At 38.3% G+C, this 24,917-nt stretch overlaps 2 long non-coding RNA genes across 2 annotated transcripts; one reads left to right on the top strand and one right to left on the bottom strand.

Moving 5' to 3' along the window:
• Nucleotides 1-7,719: 7,719 nt before the first annotated feature.
• On the bottom strand, nt 7,720-8,537 carry LOC124266820. Its single transcript, XR_006895863.1, has 2 exons — nt 8,487-8,537; nt 7,720-7,925 (listed from the first exon to the last, which is right to left on the bottom strand). It is a non-coding gene; the product is annotated as an uncharacterized LOC124266820 (long non-coding RNA).
• Nucleotides 8,538-17,474: 8,937 nt separating this feature from the next.
• Nucleotides 17,475-22,070, top strand: LOC124266815. Its single transcript, XR_006895861.1, has 3 exons — nt 17,475-17,859; nt 18,609-18,728; nt 21,960-22,070. It is a non-coding gene; the product is annotated as an uncharacterized LOC124266815 (long non-coding RNA).
• Nucleotides 22,071-24,917: the final 2,847 nt, after the last annotated feature.

The following is a 24,917-nucleotide window of genomic DNA, read 5'->3' on the forward strand; positions in this document are numbered from 1 at the left end:
TAACTGTGTCCGTGACGCTAATAAACATGTTATAACTGTTTCCGTGACGCTAATAAACATGTTATAACTGTGTCCATCACACTCATAAACATGATATAACTGTCCACCACACTAATAAACATGTAAGAACTGTCCATCACGCTAATAAACATGTTATAACCCTGTCCACCACACTAATAAACATGTTAGAACTGTCCATCACACTAATAAACATGTTAAAGATGTACCCATGACACAAAATATTCACACAATTGCCACATGCCTCTTACAATGAGGCAATTAAAAGCGCCTTGAAAGAACATCGCATAATATTTGGACAAGATAGTGATACGTAAAGGAGGCACCCGAACGAGACAATGCGTTTGCGGGTTGTCGGGAGATATGTCAAATTTGGAAAGTAATGTGTTTTGTCAGTACGCGCACACTACATACACTTGGCCACTCTCATAATCTTCTTCTCGTTCTGTCCACTTAGCGTTAAGAGACAGTGTAATAATTGTCAGTTTTTGTATGACACGAACAGTCATGGTGCAGCTTCAAGGAAGAGCCGCTCAATATATCACGACACCGTCACATCAAGCCAGCTTTATACGGCATCTATCATAGCTGACGTGCGTCAGTCACAAGTCATGTTTCGTCACATTGAATTAGCTCGTTGTTTTCGACAAGCATTGCACAAGGATATAATCACGTTGTCGTTGAACAAAATGTAAAATGTTGCTGCGTAAGGACACTACTCTGATAGTAGTTAATGATTAACACATAAATACATTTAACTACGGTTGTAACGAACTCCAAAGGATCACTAATCATAGTTCGTTATAACTGTTGTTCGTAATGCGTATTTCAGCTAAAATATACAAGTGGCTGGGAGCGTAAATAATTCGTTATACCCGTTATTTCGTTGCACGTGTGTTCGTTATAAACGTAATTTACAAAATCATTGAAGGTTTGTTTCAAGGAGACCATTCCTTGCAGGTAGCAAAGGTACTGTAAGTCCCCATGGTCCCTAGTATGGCGATCTACCTTTAGTTGTTGGCGATCTATAGCCCATTTTTTACACGGTATTGTCCTAATTTGAAATCCAATTTTAGAGAGAGATGCTATTTTTAATTCTTGATAAAGTGGTATTTAGTTGGTTTTACTGCCCTTCGATGACAGGTTGTTATTTTTTAATTGCGTTTATTACGAATTTATAACTTTTAAAGTCACGATTTGGCTGAAATATTGCCCATGTGACTATAAATTTTAACACTCACTCAAATGAAGGAGACTATGTGCTGTAAAGTATTCCAATAGTCTGCCACAGTTGGAATTGCGCGTCAGGGCTGGTCTCCAAGAGGCGACAATACAGACATGGTGGTCGGGCTTGGCACCATGGTTGCATGTCATAGTCCCCGACGCGTGGATAGTTCCTCAGAATATTAATCACTAGATTGTCTGGCCCAGATTAATTGTTTACAGTTGGAATGATGCTAACTAAGCGTTCAACAACTGACAAAGGTATGCCAGTATTCTACTCTAATCTGCACAGTCTGGTATTAATGTAGTTCTCATAGTGAGTGAATGAGTTTAGTTTTACGCCGCACTCAGCAATATTCCAGCAATATCACGGTGGGGAAACCAGAAATGGGCTTCACACATTGTACCCATGTGGGGAGTCGAACCCGGGTCTTCGGCGAATCAATCTAACGCTTTAACCACCAGGCTACCCCATCGCCCGTAGTTCTCCTAAACTTTATATGGAAACTAGACAACGCGAAGAAATGCATAGAAAAGAAAAGACATTAACCATCTATCGAAAATAACCATCATATCTTTGGAATTCGCTCCAAATACAACACTGTCCGTCCTGGTAACTAAATGTATAATGTCAATGTTAACTGACCCAATTTGTATGCTTTGCACATTTCGTATTTTCCTCCATCATTCATTGTTAAAAAGAACTGAAGTGTATAATCATCCACATGACCAATAATGCATGTATACTACAGACTTATAAACGTCAGTAAAAAAAGTTAATAAATTAAATACATAATGTTCCATCAGCAAGGACCGATCTGTCGCAAGACCGGCCATTGGTTATCGCGCAATCAGTCATATGGAGTGTTTTATCTTTGAAAGTTACATGATCACTTTTTAATCCCTTTTAATGAAATAGTTGTTATAATCTTCAAAGGAGATGAAATGAATGATGAGGTATGATTTAGTCCAGTTTGCACACATCATGTATTTGATGAATGTATCTGAGTTCGGGCGCGACATGTATTCATACTTCACGGGTTTGTGTACTTCTCCATCACTCTGAATACAAAGTGGTGGCAGTGGTTTAAGTAAGGTATTGTAATCTAGGCCGTTTATAACTCATGCTATCCATATGAACCTCAAGCTTGAACGATGTTGATATTATTTTATGGTTGTGGTAGTGGTTGTGGTTGTGGTTGTGGTTGTGGTTGTGGATGTCGTTGCGGTTGTTGTTGCCGTTTGGACTCACTGGTCTGAGGACAGGCTTGCAGGTCAATACGTTTTTCGTTGGTTTAAGATAACATAATACGTGAGTGAGTGAGTGAGTGCGTTTAGTTTTACGCCGCTTTTAGCAATATTCCAGCAATATCACGGCAGGGGACACCAGAAATGGGCTTAACACATTGTACCCACGTGGGGAAGTACATGAATGAAAGCCTGGATTACTGATAAAACGACGAGGTAGTGGCGATTACAGTAAGCAGCCAAACACAGTAGCCTGGTTTAAACGAACCATATCCATATTTTATTTCGTTTTTGCTTTTATAAAAATATGGGGCACAAAGGCTACCGTTTTCTAAACTCGTTGGAATATGCATACTATATCCTGACGAATCTTTGTAAATACACACCTGTGTCTGTGGTACGCTCAGGTAATGTGTGCATGAACATGTGTATGTGCGCGCGAGAGTGTCTTTTTATACGCATGTTTTATGTGTAATAGATTTGGTATATTTCGTTGGACCTTTGCATTCTCGTTTACAGTTACTTGTAACTTAAAACCAAAAATATTTTACAAACACATCTTACGTCACAGGTCATATGTTTATGACAAACTACACCATCTTCTGTGAAAGCTTTGTCTGTGTTTTTGTAAAAGTCTGAGAATGTTCTTTCTAATACAACCACGTGATTCAAATGACGTCAATGTCGTCCCACTGACACCCACAGACGCCAGAAAATATTTGTTCTGACATTAAACTTTGTATGTGTGAATATGAGTCAACGTCAGACCTCTTGACTAAACTCTTTAAATCCAGAAAGATGATTTGCGAGTTGTGATATTTGTGAATATGTTATAGAAAACCAGGAGACAGAAGTTTGTCGGGATAGATACATATAACAAATACGCCAGTACTTCCTCAAACTATCGAGCAATAAATCGTCATTTTAACACAGCAGCGCCAAACGACTTCCTGAGGACCCGACGTGTTGTCACTGCTCTGCCTTAATGAAACAGGCTGTTAGAATTTATATGCATAAATCATGGGAATGACATATGAACCATCACAACGTTTTGATCCGAAGAAATAACAAGACAGATACATATGAGCATTAATAGAGCACCACCCTATTGAAAATATAATATACTCATGGAAACAAATAGAGGAACGCATGAAGGCACGCATTGCTAGTCGTGACATCCTGTGAATGTTTGGATGATGTATGGTTGAATGTTGAACTAAACAAAATATACTGAGGTAGATTGTGTTGCTAGGTTACTGTAAGATTGCGAGAAACAACCACCTTTCAGCATGAATTTAAACATCAAAATAAAATATAATTTTTCAGGATTGAAATCCATTAAAATCGCCATAAATCTAAAACATAGTTCAGTTCTATCAATTTCACTTTATTAAAGTGTTTAGGTTAATGTCACACAGTCTCCAGTACCATTTCTAAATTCCTTGAGTTTTGCTCATCAGTATATGTACGAAAATAGTATATGTTATTGCAAATGGCTTAAAAACAAAATTAAAATGGTTAATATTCTATTCTGATTAAAACAAAGACATAGCTTAAATTGAAATTTAGTAACAATTTACTTGCAATCTGAGAGGAATAAAAACAAATATATCAACTATGCCGGAAAGTATGTCAACAAGACTACGTCACCAATCTGATTGTCCCACTGTTCTCAAATAACGTTTTGGGTGATTCTATGACGGAATGTAGTCACGCCTCAAACGGATATCATATGCCAATTCTCAGCATCAGAATCCTCGACATGGAGTGTTTTGGGGATAATTATAATAACATACATATCGTATTAACTATACCCAACTTTTTAATGGTAATCATTGTTAATATGCCGATTATTTTTGTAAATGTACTAAATATATCTGTGCCAGAAAAACAAAATCGAAAAGCTCTGATTCGATTTCAATAAATATAGCTTGAATATAAGAATTAATTATTGATGCAATGGTGAAATTATCACAGAGCATTAACCGACATATAAATTGTTGAAGGAAAAAGAAAATCTCGTTTATTGATACCAGATTTTGCCATGGATATATAAGACATGGAATGTGTTAATCTACTAAGTTCATTAACAATGTCTAACTTATATATAATCATCATTTTAATGTGTCAATTATTTTTGTAAATGCAAGTAAAATAGCTCTGTCAACAAAGGTGTCATCTCGAAAGACCTCGTTCAGTTCCAAACAATATAAAGTTTCCCCCACAAAAATATAAGAATCACTCACTAAAATAATGACTATAAAACAATGACTAAAAATGATTATAGAGCAGGAATTGATACTGCACATTTGAATGAAGAAGGTGATTGGATAAAACATGTTATCACGGAGATATCACAATAGCAGATATTCGTATAACTAATACCAAACTTGCTTGTACCATGCTTGTACTTCATCTGATTGCAAATGCAACAAAATATTACAGATATATCTGTACATAATTACTGATAAAATATTCTTTAAAAGAAACCGGACACACCAGTTTTGTTGTGTTAGTCAGAAGTTTATGTCCTTCGAGTAGCCTCTGTTGCTCACAAACAGCATCCACACTTGAACTTAAAACATTGGAAACAGTTGTTCAAATTCTCTGGCAGCTTGTGTTTTTCATTTCTTTCACTTGACCGTTTTGGGTTTTGAACAAACTCAAATTCAGCAGGTGAATGGCAACATGACTTACTGGATCGATCGGTTTTACCAACTAGGAAATGTAACTATGAGGAGTTTGGTGACCTAAGACTTTTCTTATCACATGTTGGAACTGAATTTGCTTCTACAGAAAATCGCCTTTAGTGAAAGATTTGCTTAAGCTCAATAATTTGAAAAACACCTTCTGAAAACCGCTTACGTAGTTAAGTCTATAAATTTACGTTTGATATCAGTACAGAATATGAAAGTATGGAAAATAGTGTCACATCTATATATGTGAAATAGTTTGTAGCTGAAGTAACGGTATCTATATATTCTGGCAATTTCATATATTTAAAATTTGGGCCACAAAGGGCTACAAGAATGCCTTATACATTCTGTACAATCAAATCCGGAGATTCGACGCAACATTTATACGATAAGCCTAAGCATTTGTCGTCACAGACGCTGTGAGTCTATACGATGGTATACATACCAGGAACTCGGCTGGTGTTCCGTAGTTGGTCAGATAGTGAGCGCCAAAGTTTAAGCCCCGACATGTTGACAACAGGCATGGTATCACCAGCAGCAGAGGATGATTCATTTCTACAGCACTCAACACTCAATTAACTCAAACAACTCATGACTCAAGTTCCAGATTCTGAGTATTGCCGCAGTGAATCCTGAGATGAACTTCTCTGACGGAAGAGGAGTCACTCTTCAGTGTTGAACTGTCTCGGCGCCCAAACATGTAGGCTTTCTTACCAAAGATTGACAAAACACTTGATTGACAGTTGCTCTATTTTAAGATGACAAACGACCTTTTGATACTTTGAAGTCTAAAACATGACTACAAGCATTAACGTCCTGAGTCACGTGTATTTCGTGTATGGGTATGTCTGTGTTCATTGCTAATAAAGGTTTATTTATGATGACAGACGTAATGATGTATTGTCACCAGGTAAGCTGTATTCCATCGAGGCTGGATATGTTAACGCCTGAGCCCTCTATCGAATAGAGATTACACAAAATTAAATGACAGTTGAATGAATATTTTTGATTGACACCCTGTCATTTAGTTTCATGTCGGTTTTCACTGTGTGACTGTGCATTTTGTTAAAGTATTTCACGATTAATGTGTGTACAGTGTGTTTCATATTGAACATAACAGTCTCGGAGATCACAAATTACAGGACAGATGAATGATATTTTATTGATTGATAACTTGTCATTTAGTTTGATGTTAGGCTTTCAAAGTGTGGCTATGCGGTTCGTTAAAGAAACTAACCATCGTCACCATTAATGTATTTACAGAACAAAGCCACTCCTGAGATTATTGAAACGTTGTATTTGTGCTTATATTATTTTTATGCGTGGGCTTTGACATTTTATTCTTCAAGTTTCTGAAAAATACATACTCCTTCTTAATTCGTTTGCATGTTATGCATTCGGTGTTCTAAAAAATACACATATGCAAGATTTATGTCCGCTGTCTGTCTGTCGTTTCCGAGTTTATGAGGCCAAAGTTTTAAACCTTGTCTAGGATTTGTCTTCATAGCAACACCCTGTTTTATTAAACGACACGTTCGCTCATATACTACTGAACAAGGTGGAACTCTAGGAGGGCAAAATGCAAACGTAAAACCACCCATGTAAAAGCAAACCTAAATGACTGAGTGAGAATCGGTACTATACTTAGAAAGTGTAATCCCAAATGTAGCATTTGTTACGTTGCTTAATGCTTTCCAGTTTGAGAAGAGTTGGAAACCTGTTCAAAGCCACAGATATGCAATTCATTAGTGGTGACAAAATATTTGCGCACTGGAGTTTTGTTTGGTGACGGGACACCTTTAGCTTTCATGTTTTTAGAAGTTTGCTTTGGCACTCGATCCGAATATTGACCATGGTTTGTCTGACCATTCAGTTAGATTTGATGCCGCTGTGTACAGTGTTCCACTTCTACATTCCGTGTATAACTGTACCAATGCTAAGTGTAGATAAGACATGTCCAGATTTTCATAAATCGTCTCTTGTTTTTATTATTTATGCCATGCTTTTCCAAATCTTAGGTATACTTTGTACCCTGTCAAATCCAATTAGAATACCTTAAAGGGTAGCATTCCATGTTCAATACTGAAGTTTCATGTGAAAATATATTTCTCTATTGAGATTTATTGGGAAAAATGAAGCTAAATCCATAACTCAGATTAACACCATTTGAGATAAAAACAAATGATTCGAATAATGCAAGGAATGCCGTTCCAGTCTGACGGTACAATGCTTCTATCCTGTCCATCGAAAATGCCAGATTTCAAAGTTCTGACTTTTTAATGAATGTTAACTGCATTTTGTTCTGACAAGCGCCCTTCACGCGTTTCAGGAATTCCAGGTAAACATGTCAGTTCTGATGCGATATTTTTAAGCCTTCCTTGCAGGTGTCATGGGTGTGATGCAGAATTATTTGGAAAAATGTTTACTTTTTGTGAAATTGCATCAAAACAGACCTACAGGGGAAATAGCCCGACTGCCTTGTTAAGATTGATCTACCTGTCATTTTACAAACACTAAATGTAAAACAGATGTCTCCTTGGGGACACAGACATCGTTTATTAGCATGCATTAGAAGATGGTTTCATAACAAAAAATACACGTTACTGTTGAAAGGGTGCACATGAAAATGTTGAAACTTGAGGATTGCTGAACAAATATTTTCATGTAGGGAGATGCCTTTTTAACGATGCATTTGTTGAACCAGTGTAACGTTTGGCTGCTCTCATTACTGTGGACTATCTGAAAAAGAAACCACCAAAAGTTTTGTAATAACAAAATAACTGTTTTTCAGATATAAATGCTTTTCAGAAACATCCAGGTCTGTCATTGCACTATATCTTGCCTTCTTTACTCTTCACTGAACGAAGTCAAGGTCCGGGTTAGAATTACCCATATCATCGTATCCCAGCTGCGCCATCCGACGGCGTGGATCGTTCCATCAGATTGAAGCGTATGAATGTCTTTGTTGTTTAACGCCACACTCAGCAATATTCCTGCTAAGCGAGTCTGGGGCGGATAACCCAGTGATCAACAGCATGAGCATGAGGTGATATACCTGTTAATATTGTTAAGATGGCGTTAAACCCAACTCACTCACTCACTCACTCACGATACTGACTACAAAAGTCTATAAAATGTTTTCCCCCACTGAGGTTCACCTTGATAAAGAAAGTTCAGTGAGATAAACATTAAATCACGCCCATGCAGCAGTACCAATAAATGGCCATTGGATCTGTTCCCTTTTATTCGAACGGTGTAGGTGGCTAACATTACCCGAAACTGAACCTCTTGCCAACCTACCTGTATATTTCATATGGACCTTCCAGTTGCCGTATGTCTGCTGTTTTCCGCCTGGCAGCAAAAATATTCACATGTGTCATTTTAAGAATTCATTTTCGAAACATTCCGATTCATTTTACATTTAAATTCTTTCATTTATCGTTAACCGCTAGCTACATGTAATGTTTGGTGACGTGCAGTGTCAAATGTGATTAACCACTCGTAGGCGTTCTAATGACGTTGACTCTTCACAAACACCTGCTTTTGTGATGGTGATTCATACACATATGCTTACGTACGATATTGTAGCAATCGTACAACGAATTCTATTTCTAGAATATTAATATTTCCGTATGATTGTTGCCTTCATGTAAAATTAAGAGTCACTGCAAAATATTCCCGATGAAATTTGTTTAATGTCGTAATTTTCAAAGCGAAAAATGGATACTTTTCTTCATACAAGCAGCTAGCAACTTAATAAAACTTTTGTTTCGTCGATATGGGACGTCCAGTCCTTTGGATAAACAACATGAAGTGAGTACCAAACAAAATGCCGGTCGATCTATCACAATCGTCTCCCTTTGTCTTGTCCTTTTGTCTATAATCAGTCTAATGGTATAAAACCTTACGATTCCAAGGCATTAAATTACTGATCTTGTTCAAACATGCTTGCAAACCATTGTTGAATGTAAATCTCTACTTTGTGTAGCAGATATTGTACACGAAATGTGCAGGTCCATACTTTAGATTGCCCCTAATGGAAACAGAAATACATTAATGATATTGGGGCAAGCTGATTGGTTGAACAACACAACAACACAAACGACACCCTGTTATGGCGTGTTGGATATCTATTTAGTATTTCCTCCGATTGATTATTTGGAAATTGTACTAACCAGGCAGCTCTCAGTACGACCATTTATAGAAAAGGGTCACAGTCAAAATGTTGTATTTGCAATGTGGATGCATATATCAGATTTATGGACAGAGATCGATGCAAATGAAGGTTTAGGGTTTAAATGCTAACAACCCTCAATCAACATGCTGCAATATCCTGATGTATGTATTCTTAACACTTACACATGTTGCATGACTTCATACAGAGCTTGGACATGTACCCTGGAATAAGGCGGCAGTAGCCCACCCTGGCCAGCATCCCACACTGGCTGCCCACGTCCTTGCAGTGTATCATCACAGCTGGAGAAGAGGAACGAAAAGGAATGTCAGGAAGACAGAAAGGGGTAACTGATTCTTATATAATTGAATAATCTATACTACCCATCAAAAGTTTAGAACCGCCTCCGTGGTGTAGTGGTTAGAGCTTCCGCCCGGAGAGCGGGAGGTTGCGGGTTCGATCCCCGACCGCGTCATACCAAAAGACGTTAAAATATGGTACTTGTTGGTCCCTGTCTGGTGCTCGGCATTAATGGGTACAACAAGAACTGGTCGGCTCGGAGTCAGTATAATGTGTCTGAGTTGGGTATTCATACTTCACTGCGGCATGGTATCACAGTGGGCTAGCACTCTAAAACCAGCTTCAGTCTGGGCTAGTACAAGCAGCTGCACATACACATACACACGCATGCACGTCGTCATATGAGCGAAATATTCTCAAGCACGACGTAAAACCCAATTTCACCTCACCTCACCTCAAAAGTTTAGACTCACTTAAAGCATTCACTATATGTTATGTATATGGTTACATCGAATATTGATTTCTCCACTAACTTGAGGGAACCAACTGCAAACCTTATGCAGATGAATTGCACGAGGATCATGCATCAAATTGCTGAAAAGCATGTGCATGCAAATACCGTGCATGTTAACAGCTGCGTTTTGAAGGAAAGCTTTCTTAAGAATTCGTCAATTTTCACTGAGTTTCATCATTTATTGAACTCATGACAATAATTTTTACAACGTTATGAATTTGTTTTACAATACATCCGTTCATGTGTAAACAGTTCCTTTGAACAGTATGGAATATTTAGCAAAATCTACTTTAGGACAGTTGACTGAAGTAAGTGCCTACATTTACACTAGTGAGTCTAAACTTTTGATGGGTAGTATACATATGGGTAGTATACATATGGGTAGTATACATATGGGTAGTATACATATGGGTAGTATGTTTCCCCTCAAGGTTAACTAACGGGGTGGTAGGGTCTGACAACGAAGGATGTACAGTACACCCAGAACAATTTGGAGTACACTACTTTCAATGCTTATAGGCTGTGTTTTAATTAAATACTCAACCAGACAGCATATTTCTGAAGGTTTTAAAGCGACTTGTTACTTTTCTTAGTCATCCATGTAGACTCGATGACAACTTTAGGGAATGATGTTGATTTTCCCTGTCACTGTTATGTAGGAATAAGTGTTCAAGAGGTGAAGGGAGATCGAGCACAAGTCACAAACCTAATAATCTTGAATGTGAGACCTAACAACATTCTAATACATGAACTGGGTATCACAAACGTCAGGTGTTGAAATTACTGACTTGTAATCTGAAATGCTCTTCGGAGAACGTTGTTTTGAAAGGACCAAGCTGATTTCGACCGTGGGCGACTACTACGCCACTAGAAGGAGACTATCAACACCACTAAGACCTATGCACGACGTTGGAAGAGATGTCCAGAGCTCTTGGGGACCTATGTTGAAAAGTAACTGTGAGCCAAGTCGAGCGTCGCAGACCTTAATGATTCTGCTCGAAACATTTGATTACAACAGGGCCCATCTAACAGTCCCAGCAATATCTCCCCCACCAAACATTCACTCTACACCCAGCATATATCCTAAATATCGCTGATGTAAATGCCAACACATTTTAGTCCAAGGGCAAGTTTAAACATCCCGGAAACAAACTGTAATAAATATTCGTACCTGTCCATTTCTTCCGTTCCTGGGTGGTAAGAACGGCTCCCACACAGACCACTGCGAGGTATAGAAAAGCCCAGGAACTTCCCTTTGTGATCATTTTACAATTTGTAGGAAGCGTCGGGATAAGTACCACTTCTTACTGTCGATACTTGTATAGGAGGGTAAAAGTATTATGAGAATATTATATTTATATGGCGAGTCCACAATACACGAGGGGTGTCGATGACTCATAGAAAATACTTGTATAATCTTAGAAACAATTAAAATGATCAAGGTGAAAGTAGATAAATAATGAACGTTGAACAATTTGTAACATTATCTGATCAATAATACTTATTTGGACACATACCAAAATGTGCCTTCGTTTTCTTTCGAACATGTCGGAAGACTACAATGGACTAGGCCATTATTTGCATGTGGTGCACACATTTGTATCAAGGTCCGATGTATCGTATAGCAACTTTCACGTGATTCATATCATTATTTTGCCCTTACACCTGATTATAATCTCGGTACTAATATTCAGAAACATGTCAGACACTGATCTATCTTTGCACATAGGCTGACATTTTTGGCAGGCTCTCAGATTTCTTTATAATGTGCCAAATGGTAAGAGAGTATATGTGTCCAAGGATGAACTTGCACATATGCCTATTGGAAAGCCGTTTAATGTGTTAAAGGGAGGGCGATAGATGTGCCAATGGGTATGTTAAACAATGCGCCCAGGGAAATGCTTGTAAATGTTCCAAAGGAAGAGCTAGTAAATGTGACCCTTGGTGAGTTAGTGAATGTAAACACTTGTATCACTGGTAGGGAACTTACAGTGAGAGTGGAGTCTTTGTGATTTTTGCGACAGAAACTTTTTGATTTGTGACAGAGTCTTTGTGATTTGTCACATAGTCTTTGCAATGATACGTGTTATAATAAGATAAAATGATAATTATAGCTTTCGTTTGTGGTATTAAAGACTATAATTTTCCTTATCAACACATGATATCATCTTGCAACTTTATAATTTACTTTAATAAATCTAGCAATAGTATAGATATCATTTTTATCATAATCTGCATGAAAGTTATTTTGATAATACATATGAGTGAAACATTAAGATTAACAACCTCAAGAAGGACAACATATTCACAACGAATTAGGTCAAGTTTCCACATGAAATGGTGTCATATATATCAATGTTTCAACATCAATTTCACTTAAATAATATTTTAGATATGTGACAGAGTCTTTACCACTGGTAACGGATATTATGACTTTGAAATTTCTATTATTTTATGTTCATTCAGGATAAGGCAATAAGTTGTTCTGTTGTATATAAAAACTTCCTTGGTCAATAAATGGTGAGTATCATGCAATTTCAAGTCGCCCAAATGAACAAGTCCTTAGATGATATGATTTCTATATTATCCCAAGGGAAATTTGGTGTGCATCATGTACAGTTCTTCAGTTTTTACATTCTTAAATCATGTCTACATAACATTTTTTAATGAGTACCTGCAGGTGATTGCAATTCACAACATCATTACCTCTCCAAATGGAACACATACAAATACATAGTACAAAGCCCCATTCACAGTGCTTAACTCACATAGTCTGTACAAATACAATAATTTTCATCAGAAGACAATTTAGTCAATGTTCATGATGATTTTGATGATGATTGTGATCTACACATTGTTGTTGATAATGATGAGTATCTGTCAATCATAAATAGACTTCAAAGCGTAAAATGTTGTCTCATGTAACACACTAGGTGAATAAACACGACAGACTTGAGGAATGGACGTTTACATTCAAGTGGCAATTCATAGTGTTGGGAATTGGTTAAAATCTCGTAATCGATGATTGGTTAACTGCAATCGATCAATCATCAAAAATAGTTGGTTAGCGTCATTTATCAAACTTTCCTGCATTGTTTCTTAATGCACAAAAAGAAAGAAAGAAAAGACATGCAATTTTTTTATTTTTTGTGTGTGTGTTGCAAATTGCACAAAATGCAATTGCAAACTTCACATTTTTAAAGAAGTGAGTGAGTGAGTGAGTGAGTTTGGTTTTACGCCGCTTTTAGCAATATTCCAGCAATATCACGGCGGAGGACACCAGAAATGGGCTTCGCACATTCTTAAGCATGACGAGCGAACACTTTAACCACTAGGCTACCCCACCGCCCCATTTTTAAAGGATGACTAGTATGTTATGAACATATATTTTCTGGAGTCTTTAAGATAAATTCAATCATGACCTGGAACAAACTTGTAGTGCTTATGAAATGTAAATTTAATGACAGACAAAACCAACCTTGTGAAAAACATTGTTAATGCTAGTCAATGTGTCCATGGGGTAGCTAGTAAATATTATATAGGTAAGCTAGTCAATGTGTCCATGGGGTAGCTAGTAAATATTATATGAGTAAGCTAGTCATGTGTCCATGCTAGTAAGCTAGTCAATGTGTCCATGGGGTAGCTAGTAAATATTATATAGGTAAGCTAGTCAATGTGTCCATGGGGTAGCTAGTAAATATTATATAGGTAAGCTAGTCAATGTGTCCATGGGGTAGCTAGTAAATATTATATAGGTAAGCTAGTCAATGTGTCCATGGGGTAGCTAGTAAATATTATATAGGTAAGCTAGTCAATGTGTCCATGGGGTAGCTTAGTAAATAATGTGTATGGGTAAGCTAGTCAAAGCTAGTCAATGTGTCTATGGGGTAGCTAGTAAATATTATATATATTGATAAGCTAGTCAATGTGTCCATGGGGTAGCTAGTAAATATTATATGGGTAAGCTAGTCAATGTGTCCATGGGGTAGCTAGTAAATATTATATGGGTAAGCTAGTCAATGTGTCCATGGGGTAGCTAGTAAATATTATATAGGTAAGCTAGTCAATGTGTCCATGGGGTAGCTAGTAAATATTATATAAGCTAGTAAATGTTATATGGGTAAGCTAGTCAATGTGTCCATGGGGTAGCTAGTAAATATTATATGAGTAAGCTAGTCAATGTGTCCATGGGGTAGCTAGTAAATATTATATGGGTAAGCTAGTCAATGTGTCCATGGGGTAGCTAGTAAATATTATATAGGTAAGCTAGTCAATGTGTCCATGGGTCAATGTGTCCATAGCTAGTAAATATTATATGAGTAAGCTAGTCAATGTGTCCATGGGGTAGCTAGTAAATATTATATAGGTAAGCTAGTCAATGTGTCCATGGGGTAGCTAGTAAATATAATATGGTAAGCTAGTAATGTGTCCATAAATATTATATTAGTCAATGTGTGTCTATGGGGTAGCTAGTAAAAGTATTATATAGGTAAAATATAGTCAATGTGTCCATGGGGTAGCTAGTAAATATTATATTGGTAAGCTAGTCAATGTGTCCATGGGGTAGCTAGTAAATATTACTTGGGTAAGCTTGTAAATGTGTCCATGGGGTAGCTAGTAAATATTATATAGGTAAGCTAGTAAATGTGTCCATGGGGTAGCTAGTAAATATTATGTGAATTAGCTAGTCAATGTGTCCATGGGGTAGCTAGTAAATATTATATAGGTAAGCTAGCCAATGTGTCAATTATTATTATTATATTTTATGGGTTAGCTGGTCAATGTGTTCATGGGTAAGCTGGTCAATCAGCTGATGGGTAAACTAGTGAGTGTGTTAATAGGTAAGCTACTAATTGTGTCCACGGGTTAGCTAGGAATTGTATCTAACGGTAAATTTGTAAACCTGTCCATGGGTAAGCTTGTCAACGTATCTATGGGTAAACTAGTAAATGTGTCTGTGGGTACGCTAGTGAATGCGTCCATAGGTCACATACTCGATGTGGCAAATGTTCCAAAGGCAAAACAAAAAACGAACCGGAATACAGCCCAGGTATAAGTCCTTGGATGCAGTCATGTAACGCTGTATCAAGTGTTATACCATACGTGGGGGAATTAGGCACTTTACAGCCACAAGAAGACAACCGGTTTAGGAGCAGTGCCATAGTTCTGCGTCATACATATACTCATTTCAGATTTCATTTAAGAGATTTCATTCATAGGTTATAATAAAGACGTTCCATAACTTCATCTTTGAAGACCAATGGTTAAATATCTGCTAATGTTTAAAATATTAACACTTGTTCGCCTACTTGTTACATGAATAAAATAAAAATGCCTAGAAGAGTCTCTATCAATGGAAAGTAAATCGCATTGCTTCGGAAGGCAGGTGAAATATATTATGTTGTTAGTGGTTCAAGATGACTATGGGCGCATATACCGTTAAGGATGACACACCTATCGCTTGCATGTCTGTCACTGTGTGTACCAGTGGGTTTTGGTGAAACCTACTGTCGGAGTACAAAAATTGTTTATGTCTTAATTTATGGCTAGGGGTGTGATTTTAAAGGGGGTGTGGGGTGTCACCCATTTTGTTCTGGGGAGGTAGAGGGGGGTTATAAAGATTGTACACATGTACTCGGGGGTGTCATTGATTTTGTACATGTCATACAGGAAAAAAACTGTTACAAATGACAGTGTCAGATAATGAGTATAACATTTTCAACAACTGTAGCATGTCCTTAATTGTCCCCCCCCCAACACCCCCCCTTTCATCGAATCAACACATTCAAGCAGACCCTGCTACTCAAATAGTTGCCCTTAGTCCAACAGAACTTTATTTTCAATGACTGCATGGTGCCAGAATTCCACTGAACCCATCAAGATTGATGTATTGTCCGCGGATATCAAGCTATGACGCACACACCAACCTTGGATTTACGCCCGCGTCTCAAATTCATTTTCAAAAGTTATTAACATAATAGGTCCGTATAGATTCTGAATGGATACACAGTAACATTCTTTCTGACAGAATATTGTTGAACAATATCACGGAATGAGAGAACGCTTTTGTTGTGCCATTCAGGCAAGGTCATTCAGCTTATACGAGAACCGTGGGAATGTGGTCGTACCAGATCACGTGTAAAGTCAATGAAATATAAATGGGCTGAAATATATACACGAGTAATCATACACATGTTCAGGCAATGATGTTCATATGGTTTAAGGAGCCACAACTCGATCTGCAGAATTATTCCCCTTATTTACAAGGGTCCACATGCATAAAGCAATCTTAGCACAACAACCATCTTAATGATAAATACGTAAGGGTATAGGAGTTAAGATCATCGTGAACGCTGTGTGCAAGTGGGACATGGTCCTCTTTTCACAAAGTGATCTTAACATTGTGGTGATCGTAAGACAGAGTAAAGGTATGTGAGTTAAGATCATCGTAAGAACGCTGTGTGCAAGTGGGACATGGTCCTCTTTTCACAAAGTGATCTTAACATTGTGGTGATCGTAAGACAGAGTAAAGGTATGTGAGTTATTTGATCATCGTAAGAACGCTGTGTGCAAGTGGGACATGACCATTTTTCCACAAAGTGATCGTAACATTGTGATGATCGTAAGGAGTTAAAGATAACCGACACATGTAAGATCGCTTTGTGGAACGGGACCTGGATCGGTGGGTTATGGGTTTGGATACCTCAAGGGTAGCTGAAGATATTTTAATTTCCTCCTGATGGATTGATATGATATGCTGCAGTTGTAAGAACAACATTTCGCCTCGGATTTTGAGAGAAACCCTTGCTTCTCGTACGAATTGGATCGATTTGATCGCTTGATCAGATAAAAGTGACAACCGTTTGCCACATACAATTTTATATGTGCATTATTTAATATCCACTTATGTTTCAATAGCTTAGACTTTACCGTACAATCTGGGTTGAAGAAGTTTTACTTTTACTCTTCAAACAAATGACAGTGACAGGCGAACATAAAATCGCTTAGGTATACACTGAAACAATACAGCCTTGGTGTTTTGGATTAAATATCCTTTTACTGAAGCATATTGAGGACACCTGCCCCGTATAAACCCTCTATGAATATAACGTCACTACGTACAGTAGTTATAGTATGCAAGAATGACATTACATGGTGTACAATACAAACAGCTTAGTGGTTCTGGTACTTTCCAATGTATGCCATGACGTAGACAATAAGCACATATTTTGTTGTAATTAACTCGGTGTCAAAAGCTACTATAATACGTGAAAAAAACACTTTGTAGGAGTTAGTTTGGTAGGAGTTTCTTGAACCTGTTCGGTGTATAATATCACTCGTCGATCATGTCCAGCGTCAGTGTTTTCTTGGCGGTGTTCTGTGTGAATCTGGCATTGTTGGACACACACCTGGTCTCTGGCTCAGGTAATGGGGTTTATCTTGTTATCATAATCAATAACTTCACATGTTATTTCGTGAAACATCGTTACTCGAGACAGATTTTCATCAAGGCAAAGGTTCCTTGTCGACCTCACATACTGCTTCTTAAATTTCAGCTGTTCACAACAGTGGGTGTAGCGACCGGGTTTCATTGCTGTGCGCAAGGCATCTCCGCCAAGGCCACTGCGAGCAAGACAGGTGGAACCGTTATTTGAAGAACATCTGCAAAAAAACTTGCAACTTTTGTAAGTATTCGACGACGATCTGTATGCGTGTGTGTGAATAGGTAAAGGCTAAAATGGAATCCTTGACAGGGCATTGTGGCGTTGTCGCCCTTACAAGCAAAATGTGTTTCTATTTGCATAGAGACAATAATCTGAGTCCGGTCACACAATCTGACCACCTGATCCATCGAGACAAGCATAGCGTTTCAGGCACCTTTCTCCACTGAAATCCTTGCATTTCTACGGTTTAGCTCAGGGAGTGATGTTTTTAGTTTTACGCTGCTTTTAGCAATATTCCAACAGTATCACTGCTAGGGACACCAGAAATGGGTTTCACATATTGAAATCATGTGGGGAGTCAAACCCGGGCCTTAGGCGTGACGCGCGAACACTTTAACAACTGGGCTCCCCGACCACCCCGTGAGATTATCAATATCCTATTTATGAAAAATATAACTTGATCTACGAACGTCTTCGATGATTGTGAAAATCATATTGCCTAACGGGATATGTCTTAGTGATGTGGTGAAAGGGTCTTTGACGGGGAGGTCAAGATTATGACACGTGGGTGTTATTGCTTGTAATAGTCTGTACTAATGCAGATTTTGAAGTTTTAGATAACTAAGATACCATGTATCAGTTATATAGATAGAGTAAAATAGCTGTTAAACAGTCCTAGTTTTATTCCTTAAGTTAATATTTTAACTTGATTTCATTACGAAACGGCCCGGACATGGAAACACCGACCATCAATGTTGTATATTACCCAGGTGGGAATGAGGAGTGTGTGGATGTGAACAGGGTCCTGTGTGAGGAGAACCAGAAACAGGGCGAGTGTCAGGAACCCACGCCCTTTACCCTCAACATGTGCAAGAAGACTTGTGGATTCTGTAAGTTCACATATTCATACCTCACGCTTTCACACATTTGTGTAATTCATTGCGTTAAATGTTTATAGTGTTTCACGTCTAGCATTCAGTGCACATAACACGTGTATAATTTATTCCCCATTAACATGCATATAACGTTCTTCCTCATTTACGTTTATATCACTTTGTTCTCCATTCATTATCACGTTCCTCATTTTACGTGTATATCATCCTCATTTACGTTTGTTCTCCATTCACGTGTATATCGCATATCACGTTTTTTGTTCCTCATTTACGTTATACGTGTATATCATATTTTGTTCCTCATTTACGTGTATATCACTTTGTTCCTCATTTACGTGTATATGTTTATCATTCACGTGCATATCACTTTGTTCCTCATTTACGTGTATATCGCTTTGTTCCTCATTTACGTGTATATCATCTCGTTCCTCATTTACGTGTATATCATTTTGTTCCTCATTTACGTGTATATCACTTTGTTCTCCATTTATGTGTATATCACTTTGTTCCCGATTTTCGTGTATATCACTTTGTTCCCCATTTTCGTGTATATCATGTTGTTCCCCATTTACGTGTATATCACTTTGTTCCCCATTCACGTTTATATCATTTTGTTCCCCATTTACGTGTATATAACTTTGTTCCCCATTTACGTGTATATCATTTTGTTCCCCATTTACGTGTATATCACTTTGTTCCCCATTTACGTGTATATCACTTTGTTCCCCATTTTCGTGTATATCACTTTGTTCCCCATTCACGTGTATATCATTTTGTTCTCCATTTACGTGTATATCACTTTGGTCCTCATTTACGTGTATAACCCGTTGTTCCTCATTTACGGGTATATCTCTTTGTTCTTCATTTACGGGTATATCCCTTTGTTCCTCATTTACGGGTATATCTCTTTGTTGTTCATTTACGTGTATATCACTTCGTTCCCCATTTTCGTGTATGTCACTTTGTTCCCCATTTACGTGTCTATCACTTTGTTCCCCATTAACACGTATGTCACATTTTTCCCCATTAACGTTTAAACCGCCAAGTCCATATAAGTGTATCAGTTCTTTCTATATTTACATGTCTATCATTGCCTTTCACCTGTGCGTGAATATCAGAATGTTCTAGTGAATATTTATGTGCTCCAATCATTCAAATACGCATCTGTTCCAGGGACTGACAAGAAAGGGCAAAATCTTACTAATAAGCCTCGGGCCAATTACCATTGCCTGCAAACACTGACATTTAGCACCAACTAAGCCCTTTGCCGTTTACTGGCGTGTTTCAGCCTTACAGTTAATTGTTACCTTAATCACACACAATGTATCATGTATTAAACTAACTACAATGTCTAGACGTAGCCTGGGGACCAGATCGTGCAGTATTCTCCCTCATGCGCTTTCTTTGGTTTCACGAGGAAGGTCAGCTCATGTACAAAACTCTTGGTAACTCCTTACTGTTCTGCAGGGGCGGCAGGGTAGGAGCGTGCGTAGAGTGTTCGCTGGACACCCTTAAGGCCAGGTTCGATTCCCTACGTGAGAACCATGGTGTCCCTACTATGTTATTACTGATACGTTGCCAAGATCGACCACGCCACATTCAACATTCGCCTAGCCATCAACCCACCTTCATCCATACACCCACACATACACTCACCCCCTCATCCACTATACAGTACAACCAGAAATTATTAAGAATTTAAGATTGTTATTGTTTATATTTTTTTCACTCATTACTCACGTATTAAATGAGAATATTAGCAGAACATAACTCCAGATTCAAAGACAGGTGAACAGTTAGTATTTTGTCAAGTCACCATGGGCAGCAATGCAAGCTTCAATGCGGCGGGACATAAAACTGATCAATATCGGACCACCTCTTCTTTCATTTCAGCAATATTTGTCAGATTTTTCTTATTGACACTTTCCTTTATACGTCCCCAAACATTTTCTATTGGATTTAGGTCAAGGCTATAGCTTGGCCAATCTAATAATGTCATATTTTGGGTCCGAAACCAAGACTGTGAATGCTTTGTACGATGTTTTGGATCGTTGTCCTGCTGGAAAATCCAAACACAGATATGCCACCCCATACGTTAAATTTCGGACTGTACTTTGGGCGCTGATACAAAGGTTTTTCATTTTTTTTGGTCCAGAATTTCAGTGTATTAGGAAACAGCCACACAGAACTTTCATCTGAGAAAATCACATTGTCCCAGTTAACATTTCTATGCTGTAAGCACCAGTTCAACCTTCGCTCCTTTTGTTCAGGTTTCATGATCGGTGATGGAATTCTTCGACTTTTCTGCCAACCCATTGCATGCAGCTCAGTTCTAATTGTCTCCTTACAGACAGCCATAGTTCCTCTATCAATCATATCCAGCCTTACGTTTTCTAAACTCCTTCGTTTGTTTTAGAAACAAGAATACCAAGCCGCCTCCTGTCACCGACAGTCAATTTTCTGGGCCTACCTGCGCCTCCCTGGTGCTCAATGCCATATCCATTTGCAATATTTTTCAAAACACGATAAACAGTGGACAAAGAGATGTCTGTTCTACTTGAATTCACTTTAGCTGATCTGTTGTCCTTGTTATAATACTCTAAAATCAAGTTCATCCATACTGAGGATCACTGAAAATGTCGTCTGCTAGCAAGTAAACAAAGGGGGATAACTCTTCACAAACTAATGAAAAAGGATTAACGGAGTTGTCTCTCTTGAATGAAACCAAGCACTTGATAGCTGGTCAAGGTTGTTTATACTAGAAATCCAATTAAACATATTCCTAAAATTCTCAATAATTTCTGGTCATACTATAACTTCAGAGGAATTCGGGGGCGGTGGGGTAGCCTAGTAGTTAAAGCGTTCGCTCGTCACACCGAAGACCCGGGTTCGATTCCCCAAATGGGTACAATGTGTGAAGCCCGTTTCTGGTGTCCCCCTCCGTGATATTGCAGGAATATTGCTAAAAGCGGCGTAAAACTATACTCACTCACTCACTCTCTCAGAGGTATTCGAGAGGTGACAAGCTTGAATCACCTACGTGCATGCTCTATGCAAACAAACACAGGCATGGAGGTCAATGGAAAAGATGACATTAAGAATCACAGTGAAATGTGTCGTTCCATTTCATATGTTGAAAGTGTACAGGCATTGTGTTCCATAGGACATATGCTTCACATACTTGACATACAGAAACATGTTGGTTTATAATCAATTATTGTTTTACAGGTGATGTCAGGAAGTGAGAGAACGTTGTCCCCGTCAGCAACTTCACCAACAGTACATCTTCTTAACATACATCATGTACACTCGTCAGATATAAAGATCTGTTCAATCTGATTTGTTGATATTTACTTTCTACTCACATCGTCTACACATTTAGTTTAGTTCAAGCCTACACCGGGTTTACACCGACTTCAAGTAACCTCAACTTGGTGTAAAAGACGAGTACCCGTAAAGAGCCGGGTAGAATTGGTCTTCAGCAACCCATGCTTGTCGTAAGAGCCAACTAACGGGATCGGGGTCAGGCTCGCTGACTTGGTTGACACATGTCATCGTACCCAACTGCGTAGATCATGGTGTTGATCGCTTGATTGTCTGGTCCAGACTCGATTTTTGAACGCCTCCATATAGCTGGAGTATTGCTGAGTGCGGTGTTAAACAACAAACTAACAAAGGTCTTACGAAGAAACATGAGTGAGTGATACACTAATGTAAGCCACTTCGTGAACAAAGCTATAGGCATATATGGACCAAAAACGCTGGTGGTATATATAGCGCCGTTGGGATTGATGGAACGCAAGAAATCCATCCCCATGACTGATAACCAGATCCAGTTCCGTCGAATATGGATGCTATGAGATGGACCCAGGTATTCGGACATACACATCTTAGGTGATAAAGCCCATCCTGAGGGTATGATTGCGGTGATATGGACCCAGGTATTCGGGTACTCACCATGGTTGTTGAGTCTTCTCATGGCCCAACAGACCTCATGACTGAAACCATCCCCCGACTTCAGAATGTCCATCATGACATAGCCAACAGACCTCATGACTGAAACCATCCCCCGACTTCAGAATGTCCATCATGACATAGCCAACAGACCTCATGACTGAAACCATCCCCCGACTTCAGAATGTCCATCATGACATAGCCAACAGACCTCATGACTGAAACCATCCCCCGACTTCAGAATGTCCATCATGACATAGCCAACAGACCTCATGACTGAAACCATCCCCCGACTTCAGAATGTCCATCATGACATAGCCAACAGACTGACAAGCTCGCTCTAAACGACGAGAAACATCAAAGTCAAGTTGTTATATACATAATCAGCATTGCTTTATCTGTTAAAGGGAAAACATATACCCCTTAGAGCATGGGAATCTGTTCGAACGACTCGAAGTGTACAGATTATGTTGTTTTTTGTTGTTGTTGTTTTTTTGTATGTTTATTTCTGTAGAGATATTACATGAGGTATGCATGATTTGATTAATATGTATATGCGTTGTACAGGACATGATAAATAAATAAATAAATAAATAAATAAATAAATAAATAAATAAATAAATAAATAAATAAATAAATAAATAAATAAATAAATAAATAAATAAATAAATAAATAAATAAATAAATAAATAAATAAATAAATAAATAAATATTCTTCTTCACACACTTTGTTTGTGGTGCACTGTAATCACGTTCGCTAAAGGGAGTTACTTTTATTATTTTAAGCCCGCTTCAATCGCTAGATCATACGTTATGAAATAGCCAGAAAATTTGTGTGTGTGTGCATCGTTTTCGCGGTCCGTGGTTCTGCCATGGTTTGGACAAGTGGAATAGCACACCAGCTCAGACAATCAGCAGAGTGTCACACACAGTAGAATGGTTCCGCATATCACCAAGGCAACGCTCTATGGGAACAGAAATCAGAATAATCTTGAGAGGTTGCCAACACGCATGGAGTGTTGTTGGTGTGTTGTTGGTGTGTTGTTTAACGCAGCAATAGCCCAGCTAGATGACTGTGGTGCGTAAAGAACTCACCCGGCTGTTATTTGTGAGTTGGTAAGGGTGATATTTAGAGTTCGAGTGAAAGTAATAGGCACATGTCGTGACGTGGCTTACTCAACTTCTCTTCTCAACTTCTCTTAAAGATTAACTGAGTGTAATACAGTATTGCGCGAGGGGTGCGAGTCAGCAGTCCTGTCTGGTTGCCTGGTTGTTCACACCTACATACACGGGTTTCCTTTACAAATGGGACACTTCCGGGTTCTCTTTGTAACTGTTTACTTAAAGTTTGACCCGGAAGAGCCTCATTTGTAAATGAAACCCGTGTATGTAGCTGCAGGTATATGTAACCTGAACTGCATGATCTCATCGAGGCTCTAATATAACACACACCAATATCACGTGTAGACAATCAGTTACCGTATGGAAGGAGATAAAGTTCAATCCGACAAGCCTACTCTCAGTTGTTGCGACATGTAAATAGCGCAGCGATAAGGTTTGTAGAAATGTTTTTGTACTTTACAAATACATTTTGCTCTACCTCCACGTATAGTGTAATCCAGCTGTTTTGCCCTAAGCTATGTTGACGTTAAAGCATTAAAGCGACAAGCGCAGTAAAACAAATGCACGTGCGGTACGTGATGAGCGTTAACTTAGACCAACCCTACATGTTATTGGTGTTTCATTTAATGTGCATACCCCCTTGTGATGCAAACGAATAAAGCGATTTGAAACTATGATCGTTTGTTAAACAACTTTTATCCTAAGTTGAATAAAATTCTGAGATTTGAATGTTCAATTGGCAATGTAAAATTATGAGGATTCGCAATCTTAATTTCACTTTATTCGATTTACATTTTTGTTTAAAGTGAAATTCATCGGTAGGTTTTCTCTGCAAATAGACTATAACAGTGGTTTCAATACTTTCGGTAGTAAACCAACACATGGCATATCTAAATTAGAACATCCAATCTACTTACTCGAGCTCCCTGTGTATTATGTCTTTGTCACAAACAAACAGTTTATAAAAACGCTTTTGGGGACTATTTTATTATTCCGTAAGATGTGACTTGACCGGTGAAGATCCAAGCTACTCATGCTTGTCGTCAGAGACGACTAACCGGAGCGGGTGGTTAGGCACGCTCAGTAATTGTTTTAATACATTAACAACAA

Source organism: Haliotis rubra, unplaced genomic scaffold, assembly GCF_003918875.1.
Source record: "Haliotis rubra isolate DU_JTF1 unplaced genomic scaffold, ASM391887v1 Scf128, whole genome shotgun sequence".
Lineage (NCBI taxonomy): Eukaryota > Metazoa > Mollusca > Gastropoda > Lepetellida > Haliotidae > Haliotis > Haliotis rubra.